The sequence below is a fragment of the Ranitomeya variabilis genome, chromosome 4 (assembly GCF_051348905.1).
Source record: "Ranitomeya variabilis isolate aRanVar5 chromosome 4, aRanVar5.hap1, whole genome shotgun sequence".
NCBI classification, from domain to species: Eukaryota; Metazoa; Chordata; class Amphibia; order Anura; family Dendrobatidae; genus Ranitomeya; species Ranitomeya variabilis.
This window is the reverse complement of record NC_135235.1, coordinates 576508479-576519865: the sequence shown is the minus strand read 5'-3', so window position 1 is coordinate 576519865 and position 11387 is coordinate 576508479.

Sequence of the window (11387 nt, the reverse complement as noted above, 5' to 3'; positions counted from 1 at the left end):
TTGAACTTTTAATTTTTTTTCATATTTAATTTTTTTTTTTTTTTTTACTTTTGCCATGCTTCAATAGCCTCCATGGGAGGCTAGAAGCTGGCATAGCCTGATCGACTCTGCTACATAGGGGCAATTCTCAGATCGCTGCTATGCAGCAAAATTACTGCATTACTATGAGCGCCGACCACTGCGTGATGCAGGTGCGGGCGGATCGAGATTCTGCCCTCACCTATTGCGGGCACATGTCAGCTGTTCAAAACAGCTGACATGTCCCGGCTCTGATGCGGGCTCACCGCCGGAGCCCACATCAAAGTGGCGGTTAAAGAAAGGGGTTAAAGAGAAGAGACACGTGAGGTGTGTATATATATGTAGTGTACATGGAGGAGAAAAGACAATCGGTGTGTATGTCTGTACATGGAGGAGAGAAGATATGCAAGGTGTATATATGGCTGTACATGGAGGAGAGGAGTCAAGTGAGAATCATTGCATATGTAGCGCCCCCACTGCCGCAGGGCCGAGGGGTACCCGGTACCGGGCCTCTGAGTCTCTGTTTTGGGGTTGTCACGGTGGCTAGACCCGGTCCGTGACCCTGCTGAGGGGCGTACAATGAAGGTGGAGGTATGGTGATGATGTTATGATGTGGTGCAGGTCGCAGTAAATAACGAGGACACCAGGTTGCAGTCTCTTTACCTCTTTACTGAAGGCTTCAGGATCCTCAGTCCGGAATACGGTTAACCAGGCTGCGCAAGTCCGGCCGGTCCGATGGCACCTCCAGAGTTCCCTTTGCAGGTGGAAATCTGTGCCTACCTTCTAGCGCTTGTGTGTTGTGGTCCTCCCCTGCTGTGCTTACGGGATAGTCCCCACAACTGTTGTGTCTGTTTCTGAAGTTCCCTCACAACTCGATTATGATGTTCTGCTTCGTCCCCCAGATGATATGGCTAGGACGCACCCGTATGACTGGTAGGCTCGGAGGTCTTCCGGGACCCTAGAGTCGCCCCTCTCCAAATGTTGCCCCCTATGTCTTCTTAGGTGATTTGAGTGAAACAGCCCACCTATAACTGACTGTCCTGCCATAGGTTTGAAGTAAGGCCTGGAGCTCAATACTTCCTCGGCGTTCCGGCCACCGGCTACGCACCTCAGTAGGATGTTGCCTCGTCTTACAGCATGACTCCTACTGGTGTTTCTCCTTGTTGCATTGATCTCGTTTCTCACTCAGCACAATAAACCTCGCTTCTTGTCCTTTCTTGGGGTACCGCCGCGATGAAGTGCAGGCGCGGTCCTGTAACGTTCTCTCTGTTCGCTAGGCCTCTGTCAGGATCCCACCCCTGACAGGGACCCCCCTGAATCTTCCCCTGCAACACCCTCTGCCACAGGATGTTGCCTGGTTCCAACCCAGTCAGCTTCTGACTAACTTCCTATCCAACCCCCAGTTTTACCAGATTGTGAGGAGTGGCCTAATACATAGCACCCTTAGCTCCCCCTGGAGGCCAGACTGTGAAGTGTATTGGTGTCTGTGATACCTGGTCAGGTGAACTCCTTCAGTGCCATCGGACATACCATAGCCCCCCTTAGCGGCGGAGCATCAGTACTGCAACGACCAGGACTCTGGGGCGCTGCAGTCCCCCCCGGTTAAATCCAGTACTCCTGGACTGGGAAGAAAACAACAATACATGTCAGCAAAAAGGCATACAATTTTTGAAATGCAATAACAATAAGCAAATTTGAACAGAGCTTCCCTTTATGGGAGGTGAGGACACTTGAACGTTACAAACATGGTTAAATACTTTAAATAACATACTATAAATATCTTTTCTTACCCAACCGGGTATTCTACTAAGTGCAAATTTTTGAACAATAATTTAACGTTGCCTTTAAGGACGTACACGCTGAATCCACTAAAGACCTTCTTATAAAACACTATAAGGCTAATCAACTTTTTCTTCACTTTCCATCCTTACATCTGCAGGACGGCCTGTCTATCTGCCCCAGGCCTACTGCCTCTCGCTCTGTTGCAGGACCGCCCCTTTCCGCCCGGGCCTACTGCCTTTCTGCTACTATACACAGTATAGAACTTATCAACCTTCTCTCAGTTCAGGATCACTGAGCCATCTCGGTATGGCTCCTAGGAGGACTCACCGACTAACCCCATACGGGTTCACTTCCTGTCCTCATTCTTCTAGCAACATCATTAAACATTTCTCACAATTAACTAGCTCACTACATTTAACTTTTATATGAAAGCATTATTAGTACTTCCTTTTAAAGCATCATCATTCTTTAAGTGCTATTGATGAACGTTCCCTTTAAGAGGGGACCAAGTCTCTATGAGGTAGTGCAACTTCTCAAGCTGCAAGTCCGTATGCAGCAAGGACTCCGATACTGCTTCCAGGAACAGTTTCTTCACAAAGAGTCCTTATCTTTGTAAAACCAGTAGAGGGCACCTTTAAGAAGGTGCAAACTATTTACAATAAGTTTGTAATCATGCAGTGTTCATGATTCGGCAGTCTTTATAACATGGGGGAACAAGGAGCAAAAAGGAAAATAAAAGCAAAAATAAACAGCAATAGGGATCCCGGGTAAACAAAGGGATCCCTTTAAGAATAACCCTAGTCGGGTTTAAAGCAGCAAAAAGCAGGGAAACAAACAGTTAACTATTTACATGCTCAGGTTTCCGAGGTTTAGTTGGACGGCTTCCAGGGCTGCACCTGGCACTTAACCCTTCTTGGCCTGGGAAAAGTAAGGTCCAGGGTTACACCCAGTGCTGGACAAACGCCGTTAATCCGTCTTTCATGTACGGTTAAATCATGCGCAGCGATGGAAGTCTGCGCAGCTTGAGTATGGGCATTTGCTGCAGCTGAGGTAGCGGCTGCTGCAAGATCAGTCACTGGAATGGAGTCAGCAGTTGTGGCACTAGCAGTCACTTGAGTGGTGTCGGTCGTCAGAGCAGGGTCGTCCTTCATACCTGCTTCAGATGCGGTCCCTCCGGTGCCGGTCTGCTCTGCCTCCGCTGGGGTCTGGAATGCTGGCTGCAGGGCCTCGTGCTGCGACGTTGTCATCTCTGCTTGCAGCATCTCGCTTTCCGGCAGGGCCTTGCTTTCTGGCTTCGGAGCGCTGGAACTTCTCTCTTGCTCCGGACCAGACGAGGCTCCCGACAGGCGTCTGGTGAGGCTCCCGATGAAGGTCTTCTTCCACCCGGCCTCAGTGCTCAGCTGCGTCCGCAGGAGTTGGTCGCTGAGCTCGTCCACTCCGGCCTGCAGGAAGTCAGAGCCAACAGGTGATGCCTGGCCGCGGTATCTCTCTGGGTAGTTGGGGGAGTCCTCTGCTCCGACCCCACGCTCCGGGCGGCTGGCCATGGCGTCTCCCACGCGGCTCACTTCTTCTTCCTCGTCCTTTTCCCGCTCTCTCCTTCGTGGGCGGTTTCGCTTTCTTTGTCTCTGCCCACCATTGAGGATCAGGAGGCGGATCTCGGCTGCTGACGGACACATCCTCAAGGGGCCGAAATATTTAGACTGGGCGGCCATTGTCTTTCGCACTCTTCAGCTTGTCTACGCCCACTCCACGCCCCTCTTTTTCTCCTGCGCTCTCCTCAGCGCTGTAATGGCGGCGGTTTTGGCGGGAACATTTGGCTGCAAATGACAATGCACAGTCTTTGCAATAAGTCACAGTCCAAGCACAATAAATCACAGTTCCAAGGCACACATGACCTGATTTTTCAGGCTTAAGTAGATCCTGTTCGTGACGCCAAACTGTAGCGCCCCCACTGCCGCAGGGCCGAGGGGTACCCGGTACCGGGCCTCTGAGTCTCTGTTCTGTGGTTGTCACGGTGGCTAGACCCGGTCCGTGACCCTGCTGAGGGGCGTACAATGAAGGTGGAGGTATGGTGATGATGTTATGATGTGGTGCAGGTCGCAGTAAATAACGAGGACACCAGGTTGCAGTCTCTTTACCTCTTTACTGAAGGCTTCAGGATCCTCAGTCCGGAATACGGTTAACCAGGCTGCGCAAGTCCAGCCGGTCCGATGGCACCTCCAGAGTTCCCTTTGCAGGTGGAAATCTGTGCCTACCTTCTAGCGCTTGTGTGTTGTGGTCCTCCCCTGCTGTGCTTACGGGATAGTCCCCACAACTGTTGTGTCTGTTTCTGTTCCCTCACAACTCGATTATGATGTTCTGCTTCGTCCCCCAGATGATATGGCTAGGACGCACCCGTATGACGGGTAGGCTCGGAGGTCTTCCGGGACCCTAGAGTCACCCCTCTCCAAATGTTGCCCCCTATGTCTTCTTAGGTAATTTGAGTGAGACAGCCCTCCTATAACTGACTGTCCTGCCGTAGGTTTGAAGTAAGGCCTGGAGCTCAATACTTCCTCGGCGTTCCGGCCACCGGCTACGCGCCTCAGTAGGATGTTGCCTCGTCTTACAGCACGACTCCTACTGGTGTTTCTCCTTGTTGCGTTGATCTCGTTTCACACTCAGCACAATAAACCTCGCTTCTTGTCCTTTCTTGGGGTACCGCCGCGATGAAGTGCAGGCGCGGTCCCGTAACGTTCTCTCTGTTCGCTAGGCCTCTGTCAGGATCCCACCCCTGACAGGGACCCCCCTGAATCTTCCCCTGCAACACCCTCTGCCACAGGATGTTGCCTGGTTCCAACCCAGTCAGCTTCTGACTAACTTCCTATCCAACCCCCAGTTTTACCAGATTGTGAGGAGTGGCCTAATACATAGCACCCTTAGCTCCCCCTGAAGGCCAGACTGTGAAGTGTATTGGTGTCTGTGATACCTGGTCAGGTGAACTCCTTCAGTGCCATCGGACGTACCATAGCCCCCCTTAGCGGCGGAGCATCAGTACTGCAACGACCAGGACTCTGGGGCGCTGCACATACTTTATTCAGGGCTATAAAACTACGCCTTTCGTGGACGACCTGTCCACTTCCTCAGGTACATAGCCAATACCTTTAAAAAAAAAAATGGCATCGATGGACTTTGAATTATCAAAAAAAATGTCTCTTTATCATTGAGAATATTTTCTATGAAACCTTGTGTAATGAGTTTTTTTTATAAGTGGGTAATATTAATGATAGAGGATGTTGAAAAATCTCCTTATAATACTTAACATCATTTAATATTCCCTGGGCTTCCTCAATATAGTCACAATAATTTTGGATAACACCCCCCCCCCCCCTTTGTCCACTGCTCTGATGACAATATTTTTATTTTCCTTCAGATTACTTGGTACAGAGCTTTCCCTTTTTGTAAGGTTTTTGTCTTTTTTGTAGTATGGGAGTCTCAATTACTTTCTTTAAGTCCTGTAGTGTAATTTCATAGAAATTTTCGATCTGATGGCTTCTGCTTTCGACTGGATAAAATTTTGACTTATTCTTTAAATAAACATGCATTGTAGAATTAAGTGAACAGATATCCATATCATTACTGTAACATTTAGCAGTGTTTTCTGGTTTTAATAGAAAATGTCTCTTTAAAATCATTTTTCTCATGAAGCACCGAAGGTCCAGAAAAATATCAAGATCCTTAACTTTAAATGTTGGGAAAAAAGATTACCCTTTAGATAAAAGTGAAATGTCATCATTGCCTGATTTTGGAGGAGCGCGAAATTGTCGGCATCTTGAATATCCTATACAGAATTTCTTGAAGATCCTTTGCGGGTCCAGTGCCATCTGGAGCCCTCCTATCATACTTACTATATGTGTGAGAAAGGTGAGAATTTTATCTTACAGTAAACTAATTGGCTTTTATCCTAAGTCATATTGCACGACTCGTTAAAGGGTTGATTGTGACTTGTAGGATCGCTACTTCCAATAGGTGGCGCTGTAGAGTTTAAGTCCTCTTTTTCTCAGAAGAGGCAATTTGCATAGTAAACTAATTGTTATTTTGGTAACTGCGCTATTGTGCCCCTCTCTTTACCGTTTCAAGTGAGAATAATAGAATATTAGAGTTGGAAAGGACCTCCAGTGTCATCGTGTCCAACCCTTGCTCAATGCAGGATTCACTAAACCATCTCAGACAGATGTCTGTCCAGCCTCTGTTTGAAGACTTCAATTGAAGGAGAACTCACCACCTCTCGTGGCAGCCTGTTCCACCCATTGATCACCCTCACTGTCAAAAAGTTTTTTCTAGTAACTAATCTGTATCTTCTCCCTTTCAGTTTTATTCCATTGCTTCTTGTGTTTCCATATGCAAATGAGAATAAGGATGATCCCTCTACACTGTAACATCCCTTCAGATATTTGTGGACAGCTATTAAGTCTTCTATTAGCATTCTTTTTTTGCAAGCTAAACATTCCCAGATCCTTTAACCATTCCTCGTAGGACATACTTTGCAGTCTGCTCACTATCCTGGTAGCTCTTCTCTTGCTCCAGTTTTAAAATGTTGTGCCCAGACACAGTATTCCAGATGAGGCCTGACCAAAGAGGAGTTGAGGGGGATAATTAATTCACGTGATCTAGACTCTATGCTTCTCTCAATGAAGCTTAGAACTGTGTTTGCCTTTTTTGCTGCTGCATCACACGGTTGACTCATGTGCAGTCTGTGATCTATTAGTATACCCAAGTCTTTTTCACATGTGTTCTTGCTTAGTTCCATCACTCCCATTCTATAGATGTAATTTTCATTTTTCTTGCCCAGATGTAGAATCTTGCATTTCTTAGGGTATGTGCACATGTTGCGGATTTCTTGCAGAAATTTCCTGAAGAAAACCAGAAATTTTCTGCAAGAAATCCGCATTTTTTTTTTTGCGTTTTTTTTCCGTTTTTTTTTCGCGTTTTTTTAGCATTCTGCAAGCGTAATTAGCTTGCAGAATGCTAAAGTTTTCCAAGCGATTTGTAGCATCGCTTGGAAAACTGACTGACAGGTTGGTCACACTTGTCAAACATAGCGTTTGACAAGTGTGACCAACTTTTTACTATAGATGCAGCTTATGCAGCATCTATAGTAAAAGATAGAATGTTTAAAAATAATAACAAAAATAAAAAAATGCTTATACTCACCCAGACATCTCCTCACCGGCGTCCGTTCCTCTTCCTATAGCTGGTCTGTGCGCACAGGACCTTCCGTGACGTCACGGTCACGTGAGCGGTCACATGACCGCTCACGACCAATCACAGGACAGTGACGTCATCGGCAGGTCTTTCACCGCACACCAGCTACAGGAACCGAAGCGACAGCGTGCAGTGGAGGCGGGAAGACATCGAGGGTGAGTATAGGACTATTTTTTATTTTAATTCTTATTTTTTGACCACTTATATGGTGCCCAGTCCGTGGAGGAGAGTCTCCTCTCCTCCACCCTGGGTACCAACCGCACATAATCTGCTTACTTCCCGCATCGTGGGCACAGCCCCGTGCGGGAAGTAAGCAGATCAATGGACCCCTAGGTGTGCGGAATCCCCGCAATTCCGCATTTTAATGAACATGTTGCTTTTTTTTCCGCGATGCGATTTTTTCGCGGAAAAAAAGGCTACATTTGCACAAAAAATGCGGAATACACTTAAAATAATAGGAGGCATATGTAAGCGTTTTTTTCGCGTTTTTATCACGTTTTTATAGCGAAAAAACGCGAAAAAAACGCGAAAAATACTTAACGTGTGCACATGGCCTTACTGTTAAATACCATTCTATTAATTGGTTCCCATTGTTCAAGCTTATCTAGAACCTTCTAAATCCTTTATCTGTCTTGATCTTATCTGTAGTGTTAGGGTATGTGCACACGTCCGGATTTCTTGCAGAAATTTCCTGAAGAAAAGCGGAAATTTTCTGCAAGAAATCCGCATTTTTTTTTTGCGTTTTTTTTCCGTTTTTTTCGCGTTTTTTTAGCATTCTGCAAGCGTAATTAGCTTGCAGAATGCTAAAGTTTTCCAAGCGATCTGTAGCATCGCTTGGAAAACTGACTGACAGGTTGGTCACACTTGTCAAACATAGCGTTTGACAAGTGTGACCAACTTTTTACTATAGATGCTGCTTTTGCAGCATCTATAGTAAAAGATAGAATGTTTAAAAATAATTAAAAAAAATAAAAAAAATGCTTATACTCACCCGCAGACAGCTGATCTCCTCACCGGCGTCCGTTCCGTATAGATGGTGTGTGCGCGCAGGACCTTCCATGACGTCGCGGTCACGTGAGCGGTCACATGACCGCTCACGACCAATCACAAGACAGTGACGTCATCACAGGTCCTTCACCGCACACCAGCTACAGGAACCGAAGCGGCAGCATGCAGCTGAGAGGCGGGAAGACATCGAAGGTGAGTATAGGACTATTTTTTATTTTAATTCTTATTTTTTGACCACTTATATGGTGCCCAGTCCGTGGAGGAGAGTCTCCTCTCCTCCACCCTGGGTACCAACCGCACATAATCTGCTTACTTCCCGCATGGTGGGCACAGCCCCGTGCGGGAAGTAAGCAGATCAATGGACTCCTAGGTGTGCGGAATCCCCTGCAATTCCGCATTTTAATGAACATGTTGCTTTTTTTTCCGCGATGCGATTTTTTCGCGGAAAAAAAGGCTACATTTGCACAAAAAATGCAGAATACACTGAAAATAATGGGAGGCATATGTTAGCGTTTTTTTCGCGTTTTTATCACGTTTTTATAGCGAAAAAACGCGAAAAAAACGCGAAAAATACTGAACAAGTGCACATGGCCTTAGCTATCCCTCCTAGCTTTGCATCACCTGCAAATTTGATCAGTTTATCTTCAGTTCCCTTATCTAGAAATATTGAACAACACTGGGGCCAGGACAGTGCCTTGTGGTACCCCACTTGAAACACTCTTGCAATTAGATGTGCAGCCATTTATTACCAATCTTTGAGTACAATCACTGAGCCAGTTATGAATCCACTTAACTGTAGCCTTGTCAATCCCATACTTGCTAATTTTTTCAATAAGGGTAGTATGAGATACTTTATCAAATGCTTTGCTGAAGTCGAGATATAGTATATCTACCGCATTTCATTGATTCACTGATTCACCCAGTCAATTCCATCATAGAAGGGAATTAGAATAGTCTAGCATGGCTTGATTGCTACAAACCCATGCCAGCACTGGTTAATTACTGTATTCTTATCCAAGAACTCACATGCATGCTGTTTACTAATTTGTTCAAAGATCTTTCATGGCATAGAAGTAAGGCTAACTGGCCTGTAATTTCCTGGCTTCATCTTCTTTCCTTTTTTGAAGACAGGGACATTTGCCCTTCTCCAATCTTCTGGGACTTCTCCCGTTCTCCAGAATTTTATAAAGATTCTGACTAGTGGTTCTGAAATTTCCTCTGCTAACTCTTTCAGTACCCTAGGATGTAATTCATCTGGACCAGGAGATTTAAATTCATTAATGTTAGTAAAGTGTTCCTTAACTTAGTATATGGATAGTGTGGATTCTTTTATTCCTCCGATGACACTGTGAAGATCAGTTGATGTTACAATTTAGTTTATATAACTGTACCTGGAGGAGAGGAGAAATGTGAGTGTGCATATGTTTGTACATGGAAGAGACGATACACGTGAGGTGTGTATATAAGTGTATATGGAGGAGAGGAGACATGTGAGTGCATATGTCTGTACATGGAGGAGATGATACATGCGAGATGTATATAATTGTACATGGAGGAAAGGAGACATGCTAGTGTGTATATGTCTGTATATGGAGGAGAAGAGACATGAGATGTGCATATCTAACACCCCCAGGTAACCGGTTGTCACAGTGTTATTGCCTTCCCTTCGGGGAGGGTGATATCATACTTGGAGGCAAGGAAGATTCTCTTTACCAGGTAAGCATCTACATTCAACACATTCTGAATCCAGGCCAGAAGGGGGAGCTCTGAACCCGGATTCAGGGGATCTTCCCCAACTTTATGTATTCTGGCCCGGAGGAGGAGCTAGTCAGTTTGTTGGAGGGAGAAATAGGAGAATGACGTCTGCAACAGACAGTGGGGCCGAGCAGCCACATGGGAGCTGCATCCCCTGGAAAAGGAAGAGATAACCAGAAGGGTTGTATTGTAGTGGAGCTTGAGAGGAAAGGAGCACAGTGGAAGAGGAAAGGGCTCAGAGGGGAACGGCGACCGGACACCCTCAGAGCCAGAGCGCAGAAACCGGACACCGGAAGCCCGGGGTCGTGTTGTTCTCCAGGACATGCGACAGAACCGGAGGCCATAGGACTGTACATTAATTGCCCACACCAAGTCTGAGGTGAAGCAATAACCTGAGAGCCCGGGTTGTGATAGAGGCCCTATAAAACGGCTCACACTGCCCACCTTGCAGACATCTGTCTCAGGACAGGAGAGGGGGGACTCTGCCAGCAAGCTACAAGCAGCAGGGACCTCGCCATCTAGCGCAAGTAGGAAAGGCTTATGGACCTCACCTGGGAGAGGGACCCTCTATTGCCTCTAAGCTGGCCAGACCGCAGCTATCCCTGCACTTGGTACCCTGGACTGAGGCTGGCTGGTACTTCAGTAAACCAGGTGAAGACTGCAAACCTGTATCCTGGTTCTTTACTATACCATCCACCACACCATCTGTGCCATACACTTTGGGAGCCCTGGGGACCCGGCTTCACCTGTGGGAAGCATCACCATCTTGCTGCATAACATCGCCCCAGAGGACCCCTTTAACCCCTCTCTGACCTTAGACGTACTATCCCGTCGAGGTGACCTGGGCCTATCTGACCCTCGACGGGATAGTACGTCATAGAGATCGGCCGCGCTCACGGGGGGAGCGCAGCCGATCGCGGCCGGGTGTCAGCTGACTATCGCAGCTGACATCCGGCACTATGTGCCAGGAACGGTAACGGACCGCCCCCGGCACATTAACCCCCGACACACTCTGATCAAACATGATCGCAGTGTTCCGGCGGTATAGGGAAGCATTGCGCAGGGAGGGGGCTCCCTGCGTGCTTCCCTGAGACCCCCGGAGCAACGCGATGTGATCGCGTTGCTCCGAGGGTCTCTTACCTCCTCCTCCCTGCAGCAGGCCCGGATCCAAAATGGCCACGGCATCCGGGTCCTGCAGGGAGGTGGCTTCACAGCGCCTGCTCAGAGCAGGCGCCGGGAAGCCTGGAGCTGTGCATGTCAGATCGCCGATCTGACACAGTGCACAGCAAAGTGTCAGATCAGCGATCTTACACTATAACATGATGATCAAATGTGTAAAAAAAATTCCCTCCCAAAAAAAATGCAAAAAAAAATTATTGTATATTGATCCTATAAATACATTTCTTTATCTAAATAAAAACAAAACAATAAAAGTACACATTTAGTATTGCCGCGTCCGTAGCGACCCGCCCTATAAAACTGTCCCACTAGTTAACCCCTTCAATGAACACCGTAAAAAAAAAAAACACAAGGCAAAAAACAACGCTTTATTATCATACCGCCAAACAAAAAGTGGAATAACA